The sequence below is a fragment of the Silene latifolia genome, unplaced genomic scaffold (genome assembly GCF_048544455.1).
Source record: "Silene latifolia isolate original U9 population unplaced genomic scaffold, ASM4854445v1 scaffold_88, whole genome shotgun sequence".
Classification (NCBI taxonomy): Eukaryota; Viridiplantae; Streptophyta; class Magnoliopsida; order Caryophyllales; family Caryophyllaceae; genus Silene; species Silene latifolia.
The window spans coordinates 3,267,335-3,277,991 of record NW_027413793.1 but is presented as its reverse complement, the minus strand read 5'-3'; the positions used below and the strand labels follow the sequence as shown (position 1 = coordinate 3,277,991).

At 39.0% G+C, this 10,657-nt stretch overlaps 1 non-coding gene across 1 annotated transcript; it reads left to right on the top strand.

The window, feature by feature from the left end:
* The first annotated feature begins 9,957 nt into the window (after positions 1-9,957).
* On the top strand, positions 9,958-10,064 carry LOC141640553 (small nucleolar RNA R71). The gene has a single exon (XR_012543048.1). It is a non-coding gene; the product is annotated as a small nucleolar RNA R71 (small nucleolar RNA).
* Positions 10,065-10,657: the final 593 nt, after the last annotated feature.

Below are 10,657 nucleotides of genomic sequence, written 5' to 3'. Positions count from 1 at the left end.
CTCTCTTTATTAGTGCAAAACCCTTTGTCACTAATCAAGCCTTTTTATTTCGGATTTTCATGGCTCTGAGCCTTGTATTGAGTTGTGACTTTAAACACTCTCATGTAAGTCATATGTTCATTACTTTCTAGAAGTAATCAACTTGAATCAAACAATTTCTTTTGTAAGTTATAAGCTCTTTACTTTCTTAAAAGTAGCATGAATTCATCATTTTCAACAAGTGACGAGTTTTAACCTCCTAGGTTTTAAAGAAACAACATCTTACACAAAACGTCTCATGTAGTCAAGAAAGACCAGTTTCTTGCGACATAACATTCTCTGTGGCATTCTTTGTGGCTCTTGAATAATTTCTCCCACTCTGTCTTCTAGAAATAAACTTGTATTTTTGAAAGACAGCTTCATGAGCCGCAAACCCGTCGTACTCGTGATAATTGAAAGGGAAAAATGAGCATTTGTTTCTTTGTGAAAACTTACAAGCATGGTACCCTACCATATCATATCTCATATGATCCGTTTTAGATTTAGTGGAAAAATAATTCAGACAAAATGATAAAATCCCCAAAAGTGATCAAGTAACTCAAAGTAACTTGATTGAAGTCCAAACCATATCGAATAGCGTTTGAATTCTTATCCAATCACACATTATCCCATAATGCGTGCTAAGAGAGATTAATTTGTGATACTTATATCATATTTCCTTTGGTTTATATCAAAGTCTTCACTTTGATAATCCCATCACGACTAAATCGCGCTTCTTTGAACTTTTGAACTTCTTCAAAGATTTCTCTATTTACCTTATTAAGTGAGCACATTAGTGTCAACCTAAATCGTTGGTAAAAGAAAATGATCAACCTATTTTGGATCAATGATTTACAACCTCGATCTCCTTTTCAACCAAAAGGCACGAGACATCTTGCTTTGAATATAAGATACGCATATACCATTAACAATCTAATGGTTTCAAGAGTACTCGATAACTCTTTGCGTTTATCATTCCAAAATTTAAGGTTTAATCTTGGGTTACCAATTTGAGTCTTATATCATCTACATGATGTGTCATTCTAGTTTGGTTTAGAATATAATCACCTTGATAATGGGCTAGCCATACATCAAATTATGCTGTATAGAGTCACAAAAGTGAAACCTCTTTTGTATCTTAACAAGTTTATATTCTTATTTAGAGTTTATGCACTTAATAGTCACAATTAAGTACAACTTTAAATTCAAAAACTAGATTGAGTACACAATGACTCTATCTCTCGACTTCATTGTTGCTAGTCGTCATATTCTAATCATCCTATGTATCAAACATAATGATGAAAACCACCACCGGTTTCTAATATTGACGAAGTAGTACTAGCAAAATGTATGTCAATTAAATAAATAAAGAACTAAGTCTTATTAGATGTCCCACAACTAACTTGCTTATTCTTTAATAATTTGGGGTAGTTTCCTTTCTAGTGTCCAACATTTAAGACAATGGAAACTATATCGGTCGGGATTGATAGGTTTAGCATCGTCATTGATGCGATCCCGCTAAGTGTTCACAAATTAAGATGTGGTCGTTGGTCACGGTCGAATCAAAACACAATTTATAGCTCCACAAACAACTCTACAATTAGTAAAGAGGCAAGTAAAGGTCGGATCCCAAGGGACGGGAGTTGAAATGAGATTTCTATTGTAACTAGTGGTGTCTAAGGGGTGTCACAAATTGGTTTGATGTAGAAGGTTACTAAACTAAAATAGCAATGAAAACAAACAAGAAAGATGAATTAAAGGGGTGTAAACAATTGATTAAAGGCACTAGGGTGTCATGGGATCATAGGGGAATCATGGGATATGATCATACAAACATGTTCTCAAATTATAAGCAAGCAATTATTGTTGTGATGGATTGAGTTGGGTTATATCTTACAATCCTAGGAAAGTTTGGGTCCCGGAGCCGAATCGATTAGATTGTACAACACCTACAAGTCGACTTAATCTTCCCTACTCAACAACATGCATGGTCTAATGAGACTCGAGTTGGGTTATGTCTTACAAGTCTCATTGAAAAGATAGAAGATGATAGTAAATGCAAGGATTCATAGGCTTACCATTTCCTCAAATATAACATGTGCATGAGTTGAGATCAAAACAAGCAAGCAAATAAAACATGAAAGCATATTAATTTAAGCATGAAGCATTGCCCATGTTGATTTCCCTAATCACCCATTAACCCTAGCTAAGAGACTACTCACTCATTATCATGTTGATCATGCTAGCAAGGTTGTCAATCATACCAACAATATGAAACATGATTAATAAATGAAAGTAATTAACAATAATTAAAAAGGGATTAAGAGATTATACCTACTAATGATTCCAATAATAAATCAAAGATAAAAGAAGTACTTGAATGCTTGATTAAGAGGTTGTCAATCTCCCAACAATAACCCAAAATAATCTTCAATTACTCAAAATAAAGGATGAACAAAAGAGAGATTAAAGAACTAAAACTTGGATTAAAACTTGATTACAATATTAAAGAGAGATTTGATTGATATTAACTACTCTAATTATTGATAAGAAGAACATCTCCTCTAATTAGACTAATGGGGTATTTATAGTGGAAATTAGGGAGGATGCATTAGGGTTAACTAAGGGCTAAACTAGTAATTACACTTTTTAAGTTGAGCAAGGAGGAGCCGGTATTTTCTGAGAGAAGGGCTTCTTTCTTCGTAGCTTGGAGAAGACAATCCGTGCTGTGCTAGAATCCGGGCGGAATAGGGTCGGGACGGGCGGATTCTGGCGTTGGAATCCGGGCGGATTGTGGAGGGGGAATCCGAGCGGATTGTGGCAAAGCCGCTCGGATTGTCTTTGTTGGGACGGACGGATTGGTGACAATCCGCTCGGATTGTCGATCAAAGAACAAATCTTCTTCTTTTCTTCCCTTTTCTTCATAAATTCCTTGGGGATTTCCTTGGGGACTCAAGGATCTTTTCTCAACATTGCTCTTCTACTATAATATGTACAAAGGCCTTCTAATCTTGTCTCTCCTTGATGCTTGATCATTGAATTCGATCAATTTAGTCTCGTTTTGCCATGAAAATGCAAGATTCTTACTCCTTTCCTACCAAGGGATCAAAATCTCAAAGAATATGCAAAACAAAGAACTAAAGATAAGAAATGACCCAAAGAGGCACTAAAAAGCTTGGGAACAAGGTTAATTCGGGGGCTAAATATGCGCCAATTATGGTCACATCAAATATCCCCAAACCGAACCTTTGCTCGTCCCGAGTAAAGAGGTGACAAAGACTAGGACCAATACTAACCTATCCTAATAATATAGCCGATATGAGACAATTAGCGGGTCTCACTCCGCCCCTTCAACTCACAACAAGACAACCATGAGGTAGGATGCCTTCTTGCAAGGCAAGGTGGGTCTTGCCAAAATGGCGACACATCCAAACATTAAGCACACAAAAAGACATAATGGATGCATCTTCAAAAAGAATAGCCACTTTCCTCATCTAAGTGGCGGAAATTATCTACAAGGGAAGCAATTCAAGGGTACACACTCCTTCATAGATACAATTTCTTCAAACTACTAAGCCTAGAAGGATACCAATAAATCACCTCCAAGTTGTGTCAAGCTAGGGTAACTTTGTCCTCAATCGTTAAATGCTTTTGTCAAGAGTAGACTCCCTATGGTGTTAGAAACACTGGAGGATCGCGGAATTCCCCCTCTTGCCTAGACAAGAAGAAGGGTCGTCCGCTCTCTACCATGCACAAAAATTGATATGATGGATAAAGGGATCAATAGAATTTTGAGTTTCATTTTGGGAGTTTTCTTTGTTGTTGTTTTTCCCCCCAATTTCTTGTGGCATATAACATTTTAGAACACTTTTTTTGCCATTTCTTTTGATTTTTGGCATTTTCAACACTTGACAACTTTTTGCATTTTCTTTTGAATATTTTCAAAGTCACCCCAATTAGTAACGAGGGTGCCTTGTATTTGAAGCTTAGGAGTTCTATTTTTGCTCCTCTTTTCTTTTGATGCATTTTTGCAAATGAACTCAAATTGATTTCTTTTTTATTTTTTTTATTTTTTTTGTGCCCATTCCCTTTTTGATGACAAAATGTATGGTAGAACATGGATGAATGATGGATGCATGGTTTCAAGGGTCACCTTGGAATAAACGGTAGCCAAGGAGTTATCACACCACAAGGTACTCTTGACTAGGCCTTAATCCATGGGTCAAAGGATACTAGCATGACACATCCTAGAGTGTTTTATAAGTATTCTAACAAGCAAAGTCTTAAGAATAAAAAGCATCTACTAGGGCCTATATACACTTGTCAAGCTTCCCAGGTAGACGGTTTCGCAAAATTTTTTTAATATGCAACTACATGCCATGATGCAACTAACATATATACATCCTAATGCAAATGACTCTACCAACTAGTATGCCAAATAATCTAAATACAAGTCCTAAATTCACATTATTTATACCGCATCAATCAAAATAAAGCCACATAGTCATCAACATAAAGAGGACAAAGGAGATTGGAAAGATCATACCATGCGGTCTTCAATATCCTCATGTCTCGGATGTGGCGTAGTCGATCAATGTGAACAAGGATAGAACAAACACAATATATACAAAACAATCTACACTATAAAGGAAATGAACTTGTTTTTGGGTTTTCAATTTTCAAATTTTTATGATTTTTGAAATTTTTCAATTTTTTTGGATTTTTGAATAAGAGTTAAATGTTAGAATTCCCATCCCCACACTAATATGGGCATTGTCCTCAATGGCCAAAATGATGAAAATTATGCAAAGATGATGCATGATTTCTATACTAAGTGCAATCTATACTAAGCTACACTACATGATGCATGGTTTTTGTTATGACGAAGAGGATAATTTAGATTACCTCCCGTTGTGTATGCATTAACTTCCCCAAACCGAGTGAGACACTATTGCTAATGTCCAAGGATGGGTATAGTTCATGCACACACTATGCTATGCATGAAACTAATTTGTCATTTTGGATTTTGAAAACGGGAACAATAGAATGAGAACACCTCAATGGTACCGAGGTGTGAGTCCTCTAATGGGGTTAGGACTACTCCAACAATGATCAAAATTAAATATAATACAAAGAGAGAAATAGACAAACCATGAGAGTGTAGGGGTCTTCAAGGCTTGCTAATCTTCCATCATGCTATCATCATCACTTCCCTCATGAGAAGTGGTGACATTGCCACTTTCCTTGTCATTTGCTTCTTCACTTTCTTCCTCATCTTCCTCATCATCATCTTCACCATCCTTTTCTCCTTCACTTGCTTCTTCCTCAATATTATCATCAACTTCTTCATCATTTCCAACAACCTCATTGTCACCCATAACGACCCTAGATGCACCCGGAATTAAGACTTCTTTATCCGCCCAACTAGGCAAAGGACAAGATGGATCAAGTAGTCCTTGCCTAGCTAAATGTAGGAGGGGTGGATATTGAGCCAAGTAGGCATTTTTCCGATCTTCATAGGCTTGCTTGTGCATTGCTTGCATGAGAAGAGTCACATAGTCTTTCCCAACTTCAACTCCTTCCGGCTTGAAGTCTTCATACTTAAAGGAGTAAGGTGGTATGACAATGGAAGAGGAGGGCATTTCAAGATCACCCTTTTGTTGTTGAATGATATACTCGGCTTCTTTGGAAAGGGGAAGTAGATAATTGGTCCGGTGGACGCTTAGACGGCAAATTTTCGAGGACAAGGTGAACGATCTAGCTTCACTAGTTAGCCATCCATACTTAGTGTCAAGGGGGTTATGGGCAACCCACTTGAACTTGTGAATCATAATATGTATATCAATAAGATGGCCACCCTCCTTTGCTTTGTACTTGTTATCCTTATTGAAGTTAGGATCAAAGTGCTTGGCTAGGAGTGTAACTAGGCCGCCATTGACAATAACGGTCGTGCCCTTCTTCCCACAATCAATATTGAGCCATCTATCTACCAAGAGCCTCAAAGAATTGTAAGGCTTGGTGTGAACTCTTCCGATATTCAAAGCCGATTCAAGGAGAATAAAATCAAGTTTTGTGAAATGGTTGGTATCTTTCCTAGCAATTATGGTGTTGCCCACGACCTTGTGCCATACTCTTATGCCCGGATGGTGGACCAAAAGAGCACGACTCGCATGAAAATCCTCAAATTTCTTCCCGGAGATTGCCTCCCAAAGAGGTTCGGGGTCATACTTTCCATAACTCTTAAAATAACTCGGTTCATCACTAAGACCCAAAATTTCACCCAATTCCCTAAAGGTAATGCGTCTACTAACATTAGCTAGACGAAATGATATTCTCCCTATTCTCAACTTTGGTGACTTTCAAAGAACTTAAAAATTCCAAGGTAAGGGAGGGGTATGTCAATTCCCTTGTTTCAAACAATTTCTTCAACCCCATGGCATTGAAAAAGGCTTTTGTTTGCTCAAGAACACCCAATTTTTGTAAGGTATCTTCACATATGAATTTGGTGGATTGTAATGACTTCATAGCAAACTTGACAAAGGTATTTCTATGGGTATCGGAAATAAAAGTTACCTCCGGATAATGCAAAAGTTGATCAATTACCGGAGTAGAAGGTGTTGTTGCTCCCATAGAAGGCTGTTGTTGTTGTTGCACTTCCAAGTTTGGTGTTGCTACCACCATAGCCAATGCTTTCTTTGTTTGAAGAGCCTTTTGCCTTTGTGAGAGTGCCTTAGCCTTTGGTGCCTTTGTTGCTCCCTTAGTCCTTGCCATTGATGAACTAACCAAGAAAAGAATGAAAAATCTTCAATTTGTAGTATGCCCAAATCGATTTGAAGGTGAAAGGCTTTGCCTTTATGAAATCAAAAATCGACTCAAAGGTTGAAGATTTTGTTCTTGGTTTTGATTTTTGTTGAGGAAGGAGTGATTGATTTGTTGTTGGAAGGATGGTTTGATTTGATTTTGGTGAATGTTGTTGAGGGTTTTTGTTTTTGTGATGGAGAGGATGAGGGTTTTGATGTTGTGGGTAGTGTTTATGAATGAATGAATGAATGAATGAAGGTGGGAGGGGTTTTAAAGAGGCCGAAATTTTCGAATCTGCAGGGGCAATCCGTGCGGATTCTGCCCAATCCGTGCGGATTTTGCTCTTTCTGAACTTTGCAAAACTCGCCTAAAGACGGGCGGTATTGTGACAATCCGCTCGGATTTGCTGAACACGGGACGGGCGGATTTGCTTAAAGACGGACGGATTTCAGTCCAGAAAATTTTGCTTGTTTTCCTCAGCTGCAAAGACGGACGTCTTTCTTACAAGACGGACGGATTCTTCAAGACGGGCGGATTCTTCACAGGGGCGCCGGATTCGATCCACGATCAAGAAATTTTCAAAATTCAGCTCAGTTCAAGACGGGCGTCTTTTCTGCAATACGCTCGGATTCTGTAAGACGGGCGAATTCTCTTGAATCCGCTCGGATTCTTCCTCTGTGTACACGGATTCAGTTCCATCCGTGCACACTGCATTTCCCATACCGTTCTTCCATTCTTTCTTCAAGTCTTGTGTTCATCATTGTGGGGACACTACTAAGGCATGGATAGCCTAGGCAATTGCCATCCCCACACTAAGTTAAAAGCACTACACATCAATTGAAATCGTTAGTCCCTCCCTCACTTTCTCTCAAACATGACAATTATTTGGATCAAAGTAAATAAAAATCCAAAGATGACAAAAATGCAATACAAGAATTGAAATGTAAGTTAGGGAGTTAGAAATATTTACAAGTGGTGGTTTAGGGAGGACTCCACCAAACTCTCATTCTTGATGAGATGTCAAGGGGGCATGTTCAAGGTGTTGTTGATGTTGCTCAACACCTTGAAGAAGTAATCAAAAGCTTGTTCATTATCATGGTAGAGGTTCTCAATAGACCGTGGCCCTTGTTGTTGATCATGATCGATGGCATGTCCAATGTAGGGATTAAAAATCCCTTCAAACTCGTCGTCCCAAAGACCACAAACTTCATTGAGTTGATCATTGAAAATCTCTTGCTTAGATGGAGACAATTCTCCCAATTTCTTCTCTTGGCCAATGAGGCCATCCTCTTCTTCCTTGGTTGATTTTGATGAGCTTTGCAAGCTCTCCTTGTCACAATTCACTTGCTCTTTGAATGGAGCATCTTCAACTTTCTTCTTCCATTGGAGTTCCAATTTCTTCCTTTCATCCTTTCGGCTATAATGATCAATCATGAAACATGGCTCATGCAAACGAGGAGCTCTCATAGTCTTGTCAAGATTAAAAGTTATGCTTTCATCTCCCACTTCTAGAGTGAGCTCACCATGTTTCACATCAATTACCGCACCGGCGGTGTGTAGGAAAGGTCTTCCTAGGATGATTGGAATGTTGGAGTCCTCCTCCATATCAACAATGACAAAGTCCAACGGGATGAAAAACTTCCCAATTCGCACGGGGACATCTTCCCATATCCCTAACGGTGTCTTCGTCGATCTATCGGCCATTTGGAGTGTGATGTTGGTGCATTTAAGCTCTCCCATCCCCAACCTTTTACTTACCGAGTACGGCATGACACTCACACTAGCCCCTAGATCACATAAGGCTTTGTTGATTGTCGTGTCGCCAATGGTACACGGTATTGAGAAGCTTCCCGGATCCTTTAACTTTGGAGGTGAACTCCCTTGAAGTATTGCACTACTCACCTTGGTGAAGGCGATAGTCTCAAGCTTCCGGATCGACTTCTTCTTTGTGAGGATATCTTTCATGTATTTCGCATAGGCCGGAACGTGATTGATTAATTCCGTGAAAGGAATTGAGACTTCTAAATTCTTCACAATTTCCATGAATTTTCCAAGTTGATCATCAAATTTGGGCTTGGCTTGACGACTTGGAAAAGGAAGTCTAATCACAATGGGCTCCTTCTCCTTGGCCTTGTCTTCATTTTTCTTTGAACTTTCTTCTTTTGATGATTCTCCATCTTTGGAGTTTTGCACAATTTCTTCCTTTTCACTAGCTTCCACAACTTCATCCTCAACTTGCTTCTTCGGTGCTTCATACCTTGTACCACTTCTCAAATGAATGGCACTAACTGTTTCATGTCTAGGGGATTACTTTGAGGTGGTAATTGCCCCTTTTGTCTTTGTGAGCTTGAAGATGCTAGTTGGGTCAATTGTGTTTCCAACATCTTGGTGTGAGCTAGAATGTTGTTGATGGTGGTTTCCTTTGCTTGGCTATCTTTTTGCATTTGAGTGAAAAATTCTTGTTGATTCTTTTTCATTTGGAGGACCGCTTTTTGGACATCAAAGCCTTGGTCATTTTGGTGATTGTATGGATTTTGATTTTGGTAACCTTGGTTTTGATTGTAAAAGGGTCTTTGATTTTGGTTTCTCATGGGTGGTGGAGTGTATGTTGTTTGAGGGTTTTGAACATTTTGGCTTTTGTATGAGAGATTTGGATGGAATTTGGTGTTTTCATTGTAAAAGTTGGAATAAGGGGTACCACTCTTGTATGCTTGGAAAGCATTCACTTGTTCATTTGTTCCCCTACATTCACCTTGGTCATGTCCCAAAGTTCCACAATTCTCACATATCCCACATGGGATTGATGAGGATGCCGTCATGGCATTAACATGATGCTTTGATGATTTTGAGTTTTCCTCAAGTCTAGCCATAGCTTGTTCAAACTTCAAGTTGATTGTGTCAATGTGAGCACTAAGTTGAGCACCCAATTGAGTCACGGAGTCCACTTCATGCTTTCCTCCTCTAGTAGCCTTGCGAGGTCTACTATATTGTGAGTTATGGACCGCCATTTCCTCAATCTTGTTCCATGTTTGATTGTCATCAACTTCGGTGAACATTCCATTTGATCCCATATTGAGAATGTTCCTAGAATCTTCATATAAACCATTCCAAAATTGTTGCACCAAAAACCATTCGCTAAGTCCATGGTGAGGACATGAGCGATAAATTCCCTTGAACCGCTCCCAAGCTTCATACAAAGACTCTTCATCCCTTTGCTTAAAACCCGTAATTTGAGCTCTTAGCATGTTAGTCTTTTCCGGTGGGTAGAATTTTTTGTAGAAAGCTAGAGCCAACTTCTTCCAAGAATCTATTCCAAGGGTGGCCTTATCAAGGCCCTTCAACCATTGCTTCACGGTGCCGATTAAGGAAAAAGGAAATAAGACCCATCTAATTTGGTCTTGAGTCACGACCGTTTGAGAGATAGCATCACAATAGTCGCAAAAGGTTTCCATATGAGAATGAGGGTCCTCACTAGGCATCCCCCCGAATTGGCTCCTCTCAACTAATTGGATGAAGGCGGACTTGGCAATAAAATTTCCGGTTAGATGTTGCGGTGTAGGAGTACCATTTGGTAGATTCTCCTCGGTGGGTACGGAGTGTGACGAGAATTTTGGCATTGTAGGTGGATTTTGTGGGGTATTGTGTAATGGGTTTTCTTCTCCTTCTATTGCGAAAGGATTGACAAACTCACTAGTGGGTTGGACAACTTCACTAATACCTCTTAAATTCCTCCTAACAACTCTCCTATTGTTCGTCAAGGTTCTTTCGATTTCACGGTCAAAAGGTAACAAATCACTTTGTAACCTTCTAGACATGCAAAATATCAAACAACTCGAAA